This window comes from Condylura cristata, unplaced genomic scaffold, assembly GCF_000260355.1.
Source record: "Condylura cristata isolate star-nosed mole 26May11 unplaced genomic scaffold, ConCri1.0 scaffold00031, whole genome shotgun sequence".
Classification (NCBI taxonomy): Eukaryota; Metazoa; Chordata; class Mammalia; order Eulipotyphla; family Talpidae; genus Condylura; species Condylura cristata.
In genome coordinates, this window is record NW_004567132.1 from 22710830 (window position 1) to 22731085 (window position 20256).

Sequence of the window (20256 nt, forward strand, 5' to 3'; positions counted from 1 at the left end):
CCTGACCCTCCCGCTGCTCCCCTCAGCAGTGCACTTCGTCGATCTGCCTGTTCTGCTTCCCGCTCTGTCCCTGGTGAATCCCCTCACCCTCCTCATCTCTGGCCTATACCCCAGTTCTGTATGAATAAATAAATAAATCTTTAAAAAAAAATGTTCCATAAAGTCTGACCGTCCAATGTTTCCCAATTTTATAATTGAAATTATTTCCTTATTACCACAATCATATTCAAATATCACTTAGTAACCCTCAGATTATTGTTTTTACTAGATTACATGGTGCTTATTTGGATTCTCAATGTTTCTAGTGGAATTAATTCATTGATTCAACAGACACTTCTATTATCAAGGAACTTTTTAGGCAATGGCATATAGTGCTAAAACAGTATCTTTCCTCTCATGAATGTTATTTTTAAAGTTAGAGTTAAGGGCTAAAAAAAAAAAAGTAATAACTTGTTCGGCAAAGATAAATATTAGGGAGAAAAAACAAGTTAAAAATGTTTGGTTCTCCCCCCGCCTCCCCCTTTTTTTTTTATTTCTCTGTTTTGCTCTTTTATCTTGCACATGAGTGAAATCATGGAGTATTTATTACCTCCCTTTGAATTATTTCACTTAGCATAATCCTTTCAAAGCCCATCCATCATTCCAATAGGAAGATCTCATTCTTTTTTTATGGTTTATAGTATTATATTGTGTGTATTATACTAAGTTTTCTTATCCATTCATCTATCCTTGGGCAAGACTCTGATAATAGAGGTGGGATGGATTAAAAAAAAGAAGGAAAGTTTGAACAGAAATGAACTTTTTTATTGTGCTCAATATATACTATTATATAGATATGTTGAACTATAGAGTTGTAGACCTGAAAATTAATAATAATCTTCATTCAGGACTCAAAACATGGGGAGGAGAATAAAAGTAAGGGTGTTCACGAAGGCTTCCAACATATAGTGGAATTTAGTAGAGATGTGAAATTTGAAGAGTTAGCAAAGCAGGCCCATCCCTGGTCGTGCAATGAGTTTAAAGCACAGCATTGTGAAGTTCGAGGCAGCCACTTCAGCTCGAGTTAGATTCCTGGCCAGATAGGTGACCCACAGGGCATGGTAGAACTGCATGACCCACCCACTGTTCCCCTCAGCAGCATACTTCTTCAATCTGCCTGTTCTGTTCTCTGTTCTGCCTCTTGTGAATCCTCTCACAGTCCCTGCATCTTTGGCCTGTACCCCAGTTCTGTACCCCAGTTTCTGTAAAAAAAATAAATCTTTAAAAAACTAGCAAAGTAGAAAATACTAAGATTATGAAAATGGTGCTGCAATTCTGGGACATCTCTATTTTCTTTATTATTTGAGATAGACTTTTCACAAGTTCTGGCCTTTGTTAAGGTTTTGGGGGCCGGAGACCTTTTATAATGGGCCACTGACTGTGTTGAATTGTTTCTGCTACAGACTCCCAAGAAAGTAGAGACTTCAGTTCAAGCTTAATAGGCACAAGAGCTGGTCTTTGATGATAAGCCCTCTCTCACTCCAACACTGAAACAATTGCCAAATTGTGTAACTTCCACACAAAAATATCAGAATATACATGTTATTGAATGTTTTCCTGCCTTTCACTGTCTTCTAAGCAGCTGGTTTAATCAAACAAAAAAAAGATTAAATTTCTATGATTCTATAAAAATAGTTTTTTTTTTTTTTAATTCATAAAGATCAGTATGTGCAGTCACCTCCATCCCTTCCACAGGCACTGTCACGTGATCAAAATTGCCTGGCACATCTTGCAGTCTGTTGCAAACACTTATCTTTTACTCAACTCTATTACCTAATTATATATTTCAAATATTAGTCAGGATTATTTATCTGTCATTATCATTGCAAGATCCTTCTAAGATCCTCACAGTTAATACTAGATTTATTATACAGCTCTATCTCTTTCTAGAGCTTATTGCCTCTTAACCTTTTAAAGAGCTTATTGCCTGATCCATCTTTTAAAATCATCTGAAGATATTATCCACCTTTCAAGGGACCAGTGAACAGATTTCCTTTCTTTGGGATTTTATTAGCAATATTCTGTCTCTGTGATCTTTTTTTTTTTAAAGATTTATTTATTTATTCATATAGAACTGGGGTACAGGCCAGAGATACGGAGGGTGAGAGGATTCACCAGAGACAGAGCAGGGAGCAGAACAGGCAGATCAACGAAGTACACTGCTGAGGGGAGCAGCAGGCAGGCCAGAAGATGTCTGCCATGCCATGTGGTCACCTCTTGGCAGGTGGGAATCGAACTCACGTGGAAGTGGCTTAAGCTTCTCAGTGCTGTGCTTAAACCCACTGCGCCACAAGGGAGGGCGATGTCTCTGTGATCTTGAATATGAGGAGGTTCTTTAAACATTGTAGTGACTTCCCTGTTCTAGTTTTGCCAGATCCCTCAGCACATGTGATTTCTGTAGAAATCCTCATATATGAGAAAAGGAGACACAACAAGGGAGGGCATCAGTCCAAATAAAGAGATAAATGTGTTTCTGTCAACAAGTTTTCAGTAGCTATTCAAGCCTGCAGCTGCTGTTAGAATAAGATTTGTGTGTGTGTGTGTGTGTGTGTATTTTGCTACCTGCATCATTTCTACAAAGTTATCAGTTAGCTGCTGAAAAATGTCATATTATGCAGTCCCAGAATTGTTTTGCACATTTTGGAGTGAAATACACCCTTTTTTTTCTGAATTCCAAAGTATACCACAGTATAATCTGGACAAAAGTAATGCAAATGGCAGATTTTCTTTTTTTCTTTTTTTTCTGATGACAAGTATTTTCCCAGAGAAGCTGAATATGTGATCATTATGTGCATCATAATTGCCAGTTCACTTTTGGACTCACATTAGTGGCCATAATTCTCATCTGTCTCATTCTCGAATTTCCTTAAGTTCCACATATCTTTAGAGGTCCTTTTATAAACAAAGGCTATTTTCAAGAAATATACAGAAATAGGCAACAATTTTGATATGTCTCCTACCTTAGACTTATTCTTATTTGATCTGTTGCACCCTATCACATCATTTTAGGATCCAGGCCTTTTTTTTTTCCTTATCAGATGTTATCAGATGTTACATCCTTCAAGATTTAGGAAAGCATAGAAAGGCTAAAAATAAAAGTCATAAGCAAAGTAACATAAAATCTTAACATACTTTTGAAGTTTAGTAATTCCACAGGTAAAAACAAAATCACATCCTAAGTCTGTGATAGTAAACAGGCTGACTTAATTTTAAATCACTTACTGCTCTTCTAGTTACCATAGGAAGGGAATTCATTGATGTCTCTCTTTTCTATATCATACAATGCATAACACCCCAAGACAAATTTTTAACATTTAAAATATGTATTTCCAAGGCTTGCATGTCACTTTGAATACTCATATTGCTTTCATTATATGTACAAGTGGAGTCTTGTTTCCCTCAAGCATAAAAACCCTTCAAATAAAAATGAATATATATACAGTCAACTTCTGGGCATTTACAGTCTTCTAAGATTAAATAACTTTCAAAAGAATACAGACAAAAAATAATTCATGTCTACACAATTTATTTCTCCACAATGTTTTATTGTGTTACCTGGGCTTTAAAAATCTAAGACTCATACTTCTATCTGGCTACTAATATCTTACTAGATGTCATATAAAATTTCCACTCAATATTCCAAATATTAAAGTTGCCCTAAAACTTGATCATTCTGGTTACTATAAATTATGTTAAGCACAAATGAATAGGAATGCTGACTACAACTGAATATGATATCCAGAGGTAAGTCAGGTTGAAGAGTCTGTTTAGAAAAAGAACTTGTGTACTTTTAAAAACTGGTTGATTTTATATTTATACATACGTGTGTGTGTGTGTACTTTTTACGTTACACTTGATAGAGAATTTCAGCTACAAAGAATATAATTTAGAATTTAATAGTAGATGCAGGCATGGAAAGGGACCTATTATTAGTAAGAAGAAAGCTATTTACTCTGTCCTATTTATGCATAGCAGAGGCAATGTTCTACAGAAGAAAAAGAAACAGCAAGAACTGTCATACTTGTATAAAATATTCTAAAATTGTATTAGAGATTTTTTTTTAATCAGCATCACTGTATTTAAGCCAGTGGAAGGTAAGAGATGTGTTTGTTTTCTAAGTTCTTCTCATTTCCCAATCCTCAGCCCAAATGACTAACAGAATAAACAAATAAAAATATGTTATTTTAGATGAAGTGATGAAAAAGGAGGCCTCTATTTCTTTTAAAATATAAAATCCCATTATAATTATATTTGACTGCTCTATTTATAAGATGCAGGCTTTCCAATCTTGCTATCTGCAAAATAGTGAGAAAAACTTACTGGGGACTTGACTGAATAGAACATTATTGATTAGCATTTCCTCATTCAAATGTGCATTGCAGTGAAAACTCTTGTTTGATAAAGTAGGCACATACGTGCACTAAACTTTGAAATCCTATGGGTATATCAAAATAATGTCAAATTTTCACCAGTGTTTGACATATTTGGTAACTTACATTAAGAAGAAAATTGATTAATCAAAGTAATTAATTTCTTGACAATTTTTCAAGAAAAAGGAGTGACTGATCATTCTGGTAAGAGATCATATAAGGCCACATTTTAACTTTCCAACTCTTTTTCCTATATATCATCAATATTGCTTCAGGTCATCTGATAAAACAGTGACCTGTTAATATACCTTTTGGGAAAACCTGGTCAGCTCCTTAGACCTATAGAATGAAGTCCACAATATTGATAGCTTAATTAAGACTTAATCAGGGCTCTTGAATAAAATGATAGCTTAATGCTGTAGGCTTTGAACAACAATGAAACCCTCTTAAGCATATTTTTCCTCTGTTACCAAGTTTTAACTTTTACAGATTTTTAAAACTTTTACAGATTTTAATAATGACTATACACACACACACATATATACACACACACATATATACACACACACAGATACTTGTGTCTCTGTGTGTGTGTGTGAACATTAGTTTATATTCCATTTTCATGGCTCATGGTAATATCTCTTCTTTAGATCAGAGTTTCTACAAGGCAGAAATCTGACTTATTTATCACTGTGATCTAAAGTACTTTAACAAATGCCATTGTTGGACAGGCATTTGAAATTTGATATTATTTTTTTATTAACAGTCAAGTTATTTTCTCCCAACATTTATCTTCATCTAAAAAATTATGTAATTGCCAATTGCAGCAATCTTTAATCTCTTAGATTGTTCATTAGACTCACTTTAAACACAGTCTGAAAAATAAAAGCAACTTCATTCAGGCCATTCTGATAAATAAATTCTGAACACGAGTGAATCAACCACCAGTGAACAAGAAATCTTCTGGAGAGTTGATTGTTTTCAAATACACAGATCATCTTGACTTAAGATGCATGGGGTTATGTCCCAATAAACCCATCATAATTTGGAAACATCATAGCTTTCCAATATCATGTGAAAGAAATGCTAATAACATAGCACACTGTAGTGTAGTTTACCTGCATGACTCGCATGACTCGTGGCCCTGTGCAGATGTCATTGCTGCTGCTGCTGCTGTTCAGCTTCAGGACAGCTGGTAGTTACTGCTTATCACTAGACTGAGAAAAGATCAAAATCAAAAGATCAAAATCAAAATATGAAGTATGGCTTCTACTGAATACATATTGTGTTGTGCCATCAAAAGATCAATAAATTCTAACTTGAACCATCATAAGTGAAGGGTTATCTGAATTTGATATAGTAATAGTGCCACCTAGTTAACTAGAAAAACAATGAATTACATGTTATCTTATGTTAGAATGAAAGGAATTATTCAGCTGAAAAACAAACTTTATATGTGAAGAAAAGATGAAAGACTTGTGAACAAAACAAGCACTGTTTTGAAGTGTAGCTTTTTTGTCCATGTACAAAATAAATTTCTAGTTTAAGTAATGCTTTTTTTCTATGAGACTGAGATGGCAATATGAATTATATGAAGAGGAATGGGACAATATTTGTTCCTAATAAACTCATTAACAATGATGGGGCCAGAAAAACAATTTAGAAATACAAGAATATCATAGAGGTATAAAAGGATGGCTAGTAAATCTGGAAGGTGTACGTACTCAAGCTCAATTTGAGACTGTTGGGAAAATTTTTCCTTGAGAATGATATTAAGTATAAGACTTGAAGCCCATGAGAACTAAGGGATGACAGCTAATTCAGATTCATTAAAAATAACTAATGGGGGCCTGCCCTGGTGGTGCAGTGGTTTAAAGTGCAGCACTGTGAAGCCATCAGAAGCCACTGCAGCACTAGTTCAATCCCTGCGCAGGGAGGTGATCCACATGGCACAGCAGACCTCTCCTGACCAGCTCATTGCTCCCCTCAGCAGTGTATTTCAGTACATCTGCCAGTTTTGCTCCCTAGTCTGTCTCTAGTGAATCCTCTCACCCCCTGCAATTCTGGCCTGCAGCCCAGTTTTGTATGTATAAATCAATAAATGTTGTTAAAAAATAGTATGCTGAGGAGTTACAAGTGTTTATTGCTACTTTAATACCTTAATATAAGTTGTATTCAATTGGTGCTAATAGTATTTTGAGATGTCATTATAATCATCCTTAACATAGACAGGCAAATAGATTAAATAACTTGCATTAAAGTTCACACAATTAATAATTGGTTCTTCAATCCAGCCTACTTATTATGTGATAAATATCTTATAAGGGCTTTATACAGATCCCTTCTTTAGTAAAGTGCTAATTAACATGGGTATATGTCTGTCCTCTCTCTTTTATGTAGATGAAGTATATCAGTCATCTACTAGAACTATAGTATAGGTAAAGTTGAAATCTGTTCTTGCTGTCTGCACCCCACATTCTTCTATTATACAATTGGGTACTTCATAGCTCATTTATAAAAATGCATACTTATGTATTCTGTCTTCCATTAACATGAAAAAACTATCTTACACCTTTACAGTACATGTCTTGCACACTTCTTACTGACCCTTCTCATAATTTCTCTTTAAAGGAAGCAATTTAATATATAACTTTATAAAAATATATAAACTTTTTACATCATGTCAATGAAATTTCAACCATCTATTTGTAGTATAAAAGCTCTATATCCTCTTATTGTTTTATCTTATTTTAAACAGTGTTCTAATTTCTAAAGTGACTTCTAAAAAATAAAAAAAAGAACATTTTCCAATTTAGTTTGTTTTGACTAAGGAAGCAGTCAAAGTTAGTAAAAATGTAATTCCTCATATATTTTTTCTTTGAATTTTTATTTAAATACAATACATTTATTTTCAGAAAAAAAATCTTACATAAAATCTGAGAATACATCACTCTTTACAAGCAAAATGTTAATTTAATGCTGAATAAAAGAGTAAGTGTATTGGAAAACTATTTGTGAAGCATATAGTTTGTTAAACAACATAAAATACCTACAATATCTAACATTATATAAATTACCAGTGTGAGCTGAGTGATATGCATTGTAGTAGTAAATATTTAGCAAGTCTACTATTTAGCAATGCTAACATTTTTTTTTTAAGATTTATTTATGCATACAGAGCTGGGGTACAGGCCAGAGGTGCAGGGGCAGTGAGAGGATTCACCAGAGACAGATTGGGGAGCAGAACAGCTTGTCTGACAAAGTACACGGCGGAGGGGAGCAGCTGGCAGGTCAGAAAAGGTCTGCTGCGCCATGTGGATCACCTTGGGGCAGGGTTGAACTTATGCTGAAGTGAGGGCTTTTATCTTCTTAGTGCTGTGCTTTAAGCCCACTGTGCCACCAGGGAGGGCCCAAGTCTAACATTCTTAAGTAAGAAGTTTATGTTTAATTATACTGTCATAATCTGTACTTTTAAAATCATTGTGGTTTTATGCTACATTCAGATGATTTTATTTACTTGGTGCCATGATAGAATTCTGATTTATGAATGACACATACTTTATACCTACAGAATTAAGGCCACTTTATTATTTTAAGCTACCCATAATGCCTTTTCTTCATCTCGCTGCACATACAGAATAGAAATCCTCTGTGTTCATCACAATTTATATTGATCTGTAGTTTTCTTTTTTGTGTTTTTGTTTGACTTTGATATTAGGGTACTATCTGAGTTTGTAAATATATTTGGAAATGTTTTTTCTTTTTCAATTTTTTGGAAGTATTTTTTATTTCTGGGTCAGGGAATAGGCTGAACAGACAAGAAGAAAAACTATTCTACACAATCATATTCCACATTTCTGCCAGTTAGAACATTCTCCCCTATATTATAGTTCATTTAATCATGTGTATGAATAGTAATGCTCTAATTGCTGACATGACTATCTGATAGCTCACAGCATTATAGCTTTTGTTCAATTTCATCCTACATTAATGATTATTATTGGTGATGATTGTTATCATTCTATTATTCTTTCAAATAGGCAGTTCTACATTTTCGGGTCCTTTTGGTTACTTAGTTATCACTGTTCCGATGCCCAGATTTATTGTATTCATCCCATCCTCATGTATTCATTTACCCACTACACATCTTTTGGAGTTTGTGTGCTCTATCTTGTGTGACATACTTTAGAAAAATGCAAATGCTAATCACATGTTATAAACTTAACTTCTTTTTATCAGATTGAGAATTATAAATGGAATGAAAGACTACAAACATGTCAGAACTTTACTCTCCAAAAGAAGACCCAGTGAAATTCAATGGGGAAAATGGATAAAATTTTAGGAACTGAAGTGAGTAACAGGATTTAGAAATGCAGACATGGGATATAGAAGTAACTATTGGTGGAAGAACTGGGATGAAAGTACTGTAAGAACTATAGAGGGACTAGTTAGTCATTCAGCTACCAAATGAAAGTTCAATTACTAAATTAATTTGAATATATCAGATGCGACTGAAGGGAAGTCTCAAGGAGAGGGAGGTTTTAATTTATTTTTATTTATCTCCTTTAAAGGGATCATGCTAGTAAAATAAGCCAGAAAGAAAAAGAAAAATACCAGATGGTTTCGCTCATAGCAGGAATGTAAGGGATCCGAAAAAAAAAAAGTAAAAATGAACATTAACAATCAACTATAAACTGGAGACATTCTATGGGGATGGAGAAGGGAACAGTATCAAAACTGGGGTGAGAAGAGTGCAGGGACTATGGTAATGGCACATGGAAAAGTGGTGGTGGGAAGTCTTGGGGATTACAACCCAGGTGAAAAATGTACATAATGAAGAATGATGTTAAAAAAAAAATTACACACACACACACACACACACATACACAATATAAAGAAAAACTCTATACAATGAAAAGACAAGATAATGAAGATTGGGAAGTAACATTGGGAGGATTTTAAAATTCTTAGATAAGACAAGAGATTTTCAGGTCAGTGAATGCTACTGTAAGAAACTTGATAGAAGGCTTGAGAAACTGTGATTGCATCTCAGACTTTGTCAGAGATCCAGTACACAGTGATTGTAATTTTTTTAGCATTTGGAGAGATGATATTTCTCATTTGAAAGCTGGTTTCAAAATCCTATCTGAGCATCTAAAATAATTTAGGAGTTTCTGACATATTCACACAAGCAGTGAGACCAGGAAGCTAATTGTTTCTTAAAAGCTCCTCAGTGTTTTTAGCATACTCACTGTGTAGACACTGAAATATTCATGCCTTTTTGTTGTTTTTGTTGGCTATATTAACATTTTTTTCCTCAGCAGTCAAATATATGCGATAGACGGAAAAGCTTAAAAGGGAGAAGGATTTTATATTTCTCTTTTTTTTAAAATAATGGTTTATTTTTACATCATTTTGTGCCTTTTTCCATCTCATTGTAATCCCCATTTTTAAATACAATATTTCTCTTTTTTATCCTTAGGAGGAGACCTAAAATTTTAATGAGCAATAACTAAAGAGAAAAAAATTATTATTTATGCTCATAATACTTAAAAGTCCCTACCAGCTTCTAACAATGTCAGGTAAATCCTCGTTTTATTTTTTTTTTCTAATTCTGGCAATTCAGTTGAAAAAAATAACAATTTACATATCATATGTATACATGCATATCACTGCCAAATAATTCTACAAATGACATAAAAATGTCATTTTCACCTACTAATGCTGCAGAAAGCAACATTATGTACTCATTCATGATGGGTTGCCATAGAGATTGCAAAGACACTCTATAAAGTTCATGATGAAAACTAAAGAGGAAATCAAAGGAAAAATGGAAAAACATATATCAAGCAAAATTAACAACTCACATCAAATAAACCTACAGGTCAGATAAAATGAGAGACCTAGAGTCTGTTGTCAACAGAGAAGAAAAATAGCATGTACAGATATAATTTCCATCATTGTTATTTATTAAAAACTGGGAAGAATATATGTGTATAGAGCTTTTCTTCAAATTGCTATATAATATCAATTGATTGGTAAAGATTGATTCCTATTATTTCATTTTTAAGAACTTATGTTACTTATCTGTAAGCTATCAAAAAGTATTGGGGATGTGCAAGGAACTCAATTCTTACAATTTCACATTTCCATTTGCTATGATCTATTAGAATACAAAGAATACTTCTTCTTAAACTTCTCTTATTCCTCATGGCAGGAAATATTACTCATTAGACTGGTGAGATAGGAGAGAAATTGCTCATTGTGACTCAGTGTCTTCCTCCATCATTTAGAAACCTGCTCTGTGTGAGAAGCAAGCATGTGTCTCACCTGCTTTCAGCACTCCTTGACTTAGTTTTAAGAGACAGGCTAGATTTAGGCAATAATAACAATCCATTTCATGAAATTTAAGTGAGGTCCTTCAACAGTTCCTTAATAGTAACTCAGGTAAAGTTGTGATCTCCAATTACCTGTATTCTGCCTTCTGAATTTCTTTCACTCACTTCTAATCATGAAAAGAGAAGGAGGGAGATTATGTATTGATCCCTTAAGCCCAAAGAGAATACACTGAAATACTGCTGGTCATTTTTAGAATGCTTGAATTCAGTCAGTAAAAATGAATGATACAATAACAAACAAAATGGCAAAAAAAAAAAAAAAAGATGGAACATACTTGTTCAACAAAATTTAAAACTCTTTTAGAGAGGCATTATTTTTGTAGATCCTAATTTATAGTACATAATGTGTAAGTGGTATTTTATTCATTAATCTATTCATTTATTGACAATTTTCTGTCATTATATAGTGAAAACAATATGGCAGATGTTATGCAAATAAAAAGATGTTTCATCAAAAAGTTAACAGAATGAAAAGGAATGATTTCACTTGCATATAGAAATAATACCCATGAAACATGGTTCAAGTTAAAGTGATAATTTAATTTTCTTAAATATAGTATTAGTTATATTTATTACATAGTGATAAATAATAAACTTACTGCTGTTAAATGAATGGAGCTTTATGCTTTGTATTTATTAAATATATATAATACAATATAAGTACTGACACTTACATAGCATTTATTTAAATTCATTATAAACCTATGAGCCAGTGCTATTGTTTAATTTCATTGATAATTGAAGAAACTATATCATAAGAGATTATTAATGTGCTTAAGGCTCCAGGTCTATCTTGTTAGCTCAAATCCATGGTGGTTCCCTATGATAATTGCCCCCTGATATTCCTGCAGTATATAGTCTCTTCCCACATTCTACCAGAATCGGGCAATATGATGAGACAAATATGTCAGAAATGATGGTGTCTCACTTCTAAGATTAGACTGTAAAAGATACATATTTTCCATCTTGATTGCACTCTCTAGTATAACTAACTATGGTGAAAGTCAGCTGCCATATAATAGTGAGTGTCATAGAGAGACATGTGGCAAGGGACTGAGGTCACTCACCACAGTCAGGAGGAATTGAGACTGCCAGCCAAAAGTCATGTGAGTAAGCTGTTTTCTAAGCAGACCTGACATCTTAGGTGAGCCTGTGATGGGCTGCAAAGCCAACCTACAAACTGACAGCATTTCATGAACCACCCAGCTAAATTTTTCTCAGAGCCTAATCACTTGAAAATTATGTGAGCTAATAAATGTTTGCTGTTCCTTTTGCTAAGTTTTAGAGTCATTTGTTATGCACAATAGATATTCAACAAAGCAAATGAGTAGGAAATGAGCCTTCCCATTCCAGACTCAGGATATAGACTCATCCATTTTCTGTGCTTCTTTTCCTGTATTATCTCAAGGAGATTTTGCTAATTGTTGTAATGTTAACTTTGTGTGTTTGTTGTATGCACTGATGCCCAGATTAAACATCATTTCAGGATGTGACTGTGAAGGTGTTTCTGGATGAGATTAGCATTTGATTTGGTGGATTCAGTATCTGAATTGCTCTTCCCATTGTGAAGGGAAAAGTAGCATTCAAACCTTTGAAGAACTGAATAGAATGAAGATAGAGAATGAAGACATTTGCCCCCATTTTCTTCATATTCACCTGTTTAAGCTAGATCAAAACTCTTATTTTGTCCATGAATTTATATCACTGTATTCCCCTAGTTCTCTGGCATTCAAACTTGGACTATTATTACACTAGTAACTTTCCTGAGTCCAACTTGCACACAGCAGACGGTGGGATTTCTCACCTTCTGCCTTGCTAATTCCTTATAATAAATATCCTCTCTCTCCTCTGTAACTTACACACTTATTCCTCAAATATCTTCTATCTGTTATGTTTCTCTGAAACATATTTTTATTATTGATTGTCATTGGTGTTTCAACAGACAAGCAAAGATGTCTACATTCAACCACCATAATGTTAAATGTTAAAATTTATTTGTATCAAAAATAATCTTTTATGAATTAAAATTTTAGAAATTTAGTATATAAAACTTACAGAAAAGGATGCTTATAAAGAAAATTCCTGAAGATCCCAATTCAGACACCTTTCACTTCTATTATTGAGCTCCAAAGGGCCTCAGAAAAATACCTTTTGGAAAACAATTATTCTAATGTATCCATTTTAGTTAAAAATAAGTAAAATATTTTAGCAGATTCAATAATTTGAATCTCCCAAAAATTGTTTAAATAATATTTCCAGATGTAATGTAGTGTCTTCACTGAATAATTTTGATTCTAGGATGGGAAAAATTTTGAAAATTAAAAATAATAATAATTTAACAAATTAAACTCAGTAAAACACAGAACCATTCTATTATTTATTTCTGACTATAATTTTGTATAAATCCTGGTCAAAGATAATCATACATACACAAAATATGTTAGTCTTATTCTGATAATTTGTAAACTTGCAAGTAGACATTTGTACTACTCAACTACAGGAACAAATAGATCATTCTCTGAAACAGTTTATCTCCAGTTCATGAAAAGATATATTGATCATGAGGAAATAGCTGAGAAAACTAGCATTTTTCAGAGTAAGTTATCCTGGCAATCTATAAACTCTTTCTTTGTAAATTACAAAATAACTGAATTCAAGATAATCTAAGCTTTATTTTCTTTTCCTTTTCTTTCTTTTAAATCTTATATCTACTACATTCATATGCTTTTCCTAAGAAGCTTAAAACTACATGTATGTATATATGTGTTAATAATTATATATATTCCTAAAATATGTATTTTGAGTATATTTTATATACACTATATATTGCCACCTTATATAATTGTATATTATATCATTATGACTATAATTATATATATATATATAATCATATATAATGTTTCTTTAAAATAAAATTTAAAGAATTCAAAATTCTTGATGGAATATTAGCAACTTAGGTTTAATTGCTATAAAATTCAAACCAGTCAGGTTTTGATTTTAATAAGATTACAAACAAAGGTTATTCAAAAAACCATTTCAGTCAAAAGCCTTACAGGGAAAAATAATTCCAAAATGAATCAGAGAATACTTCTGCCTTCATTAATCAGTCTTTTGAACAAAGTTGAGTTTCTTGTTTGTAATTTGAGATAAAAGAGCATCTTAAAGATGACACACAGAGCATCATTAGTTGTTTTTTCCAACTTCAGTAATGAGAAGCCTAGCATTAAAATGCAAAGAAATCCTGTAGGATATCTTGTGCACTGAAAAGCATTTTACTGACATTTTTGTGAGAATAAAGCAGTTAAGTAGCCTCTCTAGCTAAGAAATGAAGAAAAGAAGGAGTTTCCAACATAGAAAGAAACAACCCTTGGTAGTATCTTTCTCCAAAGGGGAATTGATTCAATCTTCAGAGAGGTAAATTTAACCATAGAGCAGAACACAGATTCATCAATCACATACTTCACTTCAGAACACAAGTCTGTGAAATGGGAGACAACACTTTCCCATGACTTTCTCACACATCGTTTGAAAGTTTGCTCAGAAACAAGCTCTTAGCTATGTATAGTTGCAACATGGTAGACAGAAATACTGTAAAACATTGCCCTAGGGTTTAGTCATATGAAAAGAAATAGAGGAATTCTGCCTTTAATGAACATGTCTTCATGTCTAATTTCCTTCTTCAGAAAGAAATATTCCTCTCTGTTCTAAAAACTCTTACTAGGCCTTCAGAACCATGAGGATTACCCCCTAAGGAACTGATGCCACCTGTAGTCTAGAATTTGGTTGAAAGTGATATTAAAGTGACAGAACTTACATAAACAGAAATTTTGAAATTGTTCTATGCTAAATACTTGATGTTTTTCATTAAGTTTTGTTTATCCTTACACAAAATGAAATGTGTAAGGATGTTTCTTTGGAAAATATCTGATACTGCTATACGAAGTATCACATAGAGTTAATCCCTCTTCTCCATATGGCTTCTGTATTTCCTAAGCCTTCATATTTTCTTTACCAAGATAAATATCCATATTTTTTAATTCTCTAAATAGAATATGATTCTAGCTACTTCTGTATCCATTCACTATTCTCTGAAAAATCTGTTAATAAAAGCTTCCTTAAAGTTTAACATCGAGTTAAACCAATATAATGGACACTGCAGTAAGTTATTGCCATCCTTTCCATCTGTCTATCACCTACCTCAATATAGAAAATTACAAAGTAGAAAAATTAGTTTAAAAAAAAAACCACCTGTATTACTTTTATAGCCATTATGTTGCACTCTCAGCTTGACTCTGATGCAGATCAGAAACCTATAGGGAATAAGATTTAATACAACTTTTCCAACCTCCTTCATGTCCCATATATAATTGGCATGTCCTCTGCTGTTAGCTCTTCCTCGGCAAACAATATGTTGCTGCACAGCATCACCCTCCATGGTGGCTGTCTCCCAACAATCCGTAACATTTTGAGGTAAAGTGAGAGGTTAAGCAGACTTTTATTTTCCAATATTCATAATTTAGCACTTGACTCAAGAAAATCATTGGAAATCAATGCAAATAGTGTTTTATTTACTATTTTCCCCTTATTTCAGAAATGAAGACAATTAACTTTAGATGTATGTTGTAATATGCCCAATATTATGTAGCTATTAATTAGGTATCTGATTTACTTCCCAGCAAAGCAGAAGCCTGGTCATGTTATTTCTTTAGCAAGAAACCTGTCAACAGGACAGAGACGTCTCTTTTTTAAATAATAACTATTGTGGTGCTAATATCATTTATTGGTACTGCTATTGATTACTAGCATTAGAAACTAATTTTGTGTGTGTGTGTGTGTGTTTTAAGATTCATTTATTTACTCATACAGGGTACAAGCCAGAGGTGCAGGGGTGGTGAGAGGCTTCACCAGAGACAGAGCAGGGAGCAAAACAGGCAGATCGAGGAAGTACATTGTTGAGGGGAGCAGCGGGTGGGTTAGGAGAGGTCTGCCACACCATGTGGGTCACCTCAAGGGCTGGGAATCGAACTTGCATTGAAGCTGCTGTAGCCAGCTTGCAGTGCTGCATCCTAACCTGTTGTGCCACCAGGGAGGGTCCGCAACTAATTAGTTATTAATATCAGGTTTAAGGATTACTGCTGGAACTTTCTAAGTTAGGTCATAGAGCAAAGTTGTATCTGACAGATTCAATCAATATTAGATGTGTTTTTTGTAATCCAGGAACTGTCTTATGGCATTGAGAGTTGTTGTGAAGGAGCCAGAATCTCCCATTCTCCCAGTTATGATTTCCTCTCATATCCAATTTGGTCCTTACATAGTTGAATCATCTAAAATTTTTACTCCCAAGAATTTGGTGGAAGCGATTAACCTAGTAATACTCATGTAATCCTGGGACCATATCAAGTTCTTATAGATTGGGTTATAATTCTTAATCTTGTGATCTTTCCTTTTAGATTTCTCTACAAATTAAAAAAAAAAAACATTTAATAATTTTAAGAGTGCCACCCTTTATTATAGACATAGCCCAAATGCATAGGAAACATTACACATTGGTTTATGAAATTGGAGACTGTGCCTCAAAACTCACTGTAGCAGAGGTAGGAGGGAAGATCTAATGATACTGACAAACACTAGTTATTACCACAAATGAAAGTGTGTCTCTAAGGAGCTAAAGGCATTAAGGATGAGATTAAGTTCAAATATCGTGAAATCTAACTAACCATGTGTACTTACTATACTCAATAATGAGTTCTTTTTCACCAAGCCAATCAGTATACAAGGAAATTTTGAAAGAAAACAAAAAAAGTTAAGTTCCATTGGAATGCATTCCAAATACAACAACAATCTCATACCGAAATTTTATATGTAGCTATAGATATGTAATAGATTATTTGGCAAATACACATATTTCTTTCCCTGCATTTAAATTCATCAATAATGGAATGTACATTCAGTTTTATTAAAAGGGTACTTTTGGTGTTTAGTTTAACTGCCTCGCTTTGTATTTGAATAAACTGCAGACTTGCAGCCATTTTACTCAGAGTCCTATAGCAGTAAGTCATATCGATTTACTATGTAATGTAATATTATATACACATAAATTAGTTAAGGTTATCTAAAAGGAAAATAATAGAAACTGCATTTCTTTACCCATTTATTTTTTTTTAATTATTGAGTATTTTATTACTATTTCCTTCTCAAAGTGAAAATTAGAACTCAGATATCTGAATATGATAACATAAATAAAGATTAGATAGTAAGTCATTATCCAGTTCTCTGTGATTCAAGAAGTAATGAAGATAGGAAACCATAGATCATTTAAGGCTAGATTAATTAAGAAAAAGTCACAAAGGGAATGATTGTGATACTTTCAGAACAAGTAGAATTTAGTTGAGTTATAAGTGTAATATAGTATAATAAAATAAGTTGCAGCATCAGTCCTGGTTTCTTCTACTGTTTCTAATAATTTTTGAGTGCTATTTTGAGCCAGTCATTAATTCTGAATCTTACTTAGTTTTACCAATATAGCAGATGAAATGCTCACTTCATAATGATGTTATAAGAATTAAAAGAGGTAATGTTTAATAAAGAGAGTGTCAAATAAAAGGAAGACATCTTTAGGTAGAAAAAGATAGACTAGGGTCTGAAAAGGGGCATCTAACAAGTAAGCATCATATGTTGTAGGCAGTTATAGAAACAATGGACCCAATGGAGAAGACAGCATAAGTCCATTGATGCTGTGATTTGCACAAGAACTTTTTCTGCAGAATCAATTCAGAAGAGTTCAGTTTCTGTAATTCAGACTGAAAATACATTTGAAGGTGATGAGAGCTGTAATGGTTATTCACTGGGAATTGAAACCAAACGAGTGAACTAATAAGTTTAGCAAGTCCCCAAAAGGGGAAGTGATTATGCCTGTTAGCACATGTGTAGCAATTTCCATTTAGGGCCCTCCCTGGTGGCACAACAGTTTAGGATGCAGCACTACAAGCTAGCTGCAGCAGCTTCAGTACGAGTTTGATCTCCCCCCAACCCCGGAGGTGACCCATATGGCACAGCAGACTTCTCCTGACTCACTGCTGCTCCCCTCAGCAGTGTACTTCATTAATCTGCCTGCTCCGCTCCCCACTCTCTCACCACCCCTGCACCTCTGGCCTGTATCCTAGTTCTGTATATCTAAATAAATCTTAAAAAAAAAAATCTGCTTATTCAAGATAAGAAAAGTATATTTCACGTAAAGGAAAGCAAATTGTGTGTTCCCAGGATCATTTGAGGAACTGCAAAAAAATTTATTTTATGAGGGTAAATTTTCTGGCAGTGTGACATAAAGAAAGGTAGAAAAGTCCCTTGGTTTTAAATGGTATTACATTCTTTATTTAGATTATGTGTGACTCCATGAGCTTGTACTAAGAAATGTTAGTTCCACTTTTATAAGATAGCATGGACTAAAGTGCCCAGGATGAATTTTTAACTATGAGAAGGTGACTTATAAAGGTCTGAAGAAATAATAATAAGGTCCTGTAAAATGTACAAATAATGGAGATGAGATGAGGTTGAGAGAGATTTAGAAACTCCAAATATATATTTCATGGCTCTCAGCTCTAGGATGAAGATAAATAAACTTGAACACATTCAGGTTTCTGGTTTTGGATACCTGGGTAGTTGCTGACTCTTAACTAACTTCGGGGAAATGCGAGCTAGTACATTTTGAGATAGGTTCTTTCCTAATCATTAGTAAAGAGTTCTTTACTTCATCAATAAGAAGTCATGAGTGGGCATTCTATGGATATTCTGACAAAATTAAGGAAACTTGGGGTTTTACAAAGAGATTAGCCTAAAAAATAGGGTATATGGTTTCTGACATAATTTTTAAATCTTACAAGTACACACAAATTTGAATATACACAGGATTAAACACTTCAGATATATTTTCAGTTGGTACTCAACTGATTTTAACAATCTCAGTAGAAATAGAATAAGCTATTATGGAGATTTCTCCACTTTACCCTTGCAATTATTATATCAATCCAATTAATGGTCAAAGTGAAAATAAGTGAATATATCCTGATTGCAACCTATCAATAATTGATCAACATAGACTTTTGTTTCTTAGAACCCATCATACCCCTTAAATTACAGATAAAATACACATACACACATACATGACGACATCACATAAATTCACAATTCTGAGTTTCGCACTGATGATACCAAATGTCTTAATTGTATGTTACACTTGGTTGTGTTAATATAAAACATTCAAAGTATTCTCACCACTTTCCATAATTTATAATTCAGTGCATACTTAGAATTGGATAAACTGGATTTTTATAGTTCCACAGGCAAGATTTATTATGATATTGCTGTCTGTCTCCTCCTAGATAAGGTTCAAGCTGTGTTTGAAGTTCACAGGACAGTTATTTCAACCACTTCAATTTTGGAGACAAAATCACACATCTCAGATAATTAGGCTAAGGCAAAAGTCAACTTTGGAAAATAGCAAAGGTCAGAAAATAAATTAAAATTTTAATGATAAATTTACAAGGGAAATGTTGGAGTAGAGTAACATTTGTTGCATCATTACTGCATGCTTAACCTAGGACTAAATGTTTTGTGCTCCCCAAATTGTTAGCTGCCAAGTTCTTTCTTGCTTAGGTAAAATTGCAGTTAACTACTTACAAACAGTCAAACTGTAATATAATCCATAAGTGTTAGTTGGAGAATAGGGATCATGATGCAACTCCCCAACCACCCTGAGCTCCACCAGGGGAAGTTAAAAGGTTTGACCAGGGGAGTGCCTAAGTGAGTCTAGATCATTTCTCTGAAATTTTTGGATTGGTGGCTGTAACAGTCAGTAGTTAGCCTTCCAGGTTCTTTCCTAATCATTAGTAAAGAGTTCTTTACTTCATCAATAAGAAGTCATGAGTGGGCATTCTATGGATATTCTGACAAAGAAGTGAGTCATGCTCCTGACTCATGAATCCCCATCCAGCTGCTTAATGCTGGTTTCTTGGCAAATATATTCGATGTACCCTAGATGCCCATTTAGAGATTGGTTGCTATATGGAGTCTTGGGATGTGTGTGCAAGATATTTGGATTTTGAGATTCCTTCCAGGGGCTCAGTTCCCTAAAGCAGCAAATTAGCCCCAAGTAGATCTTTAAATGTAAAACCAATAAATGATTTAGCACAACTATTTTCTATGTACTCAAACGGATCCACTAGAAATCATTAGTCTAAATTGCCAAAGGGCACAAGGGCCCACTGATAGGCTGCCAGGGCTTTGCCACTGCCTACACTCAACCCTGCTGAGTAATGTAGCAGCTGCTACTTAAAAGTGAGCACATCAGAGCCCTCCCTGCGGGTGCATCCGGTTAAAGAACAGCACTGGGAAGCTCAAGCCACTTCAGCATGAGTTAGATCCCTGCCCCGAGGTGATCCACCATGGCACAG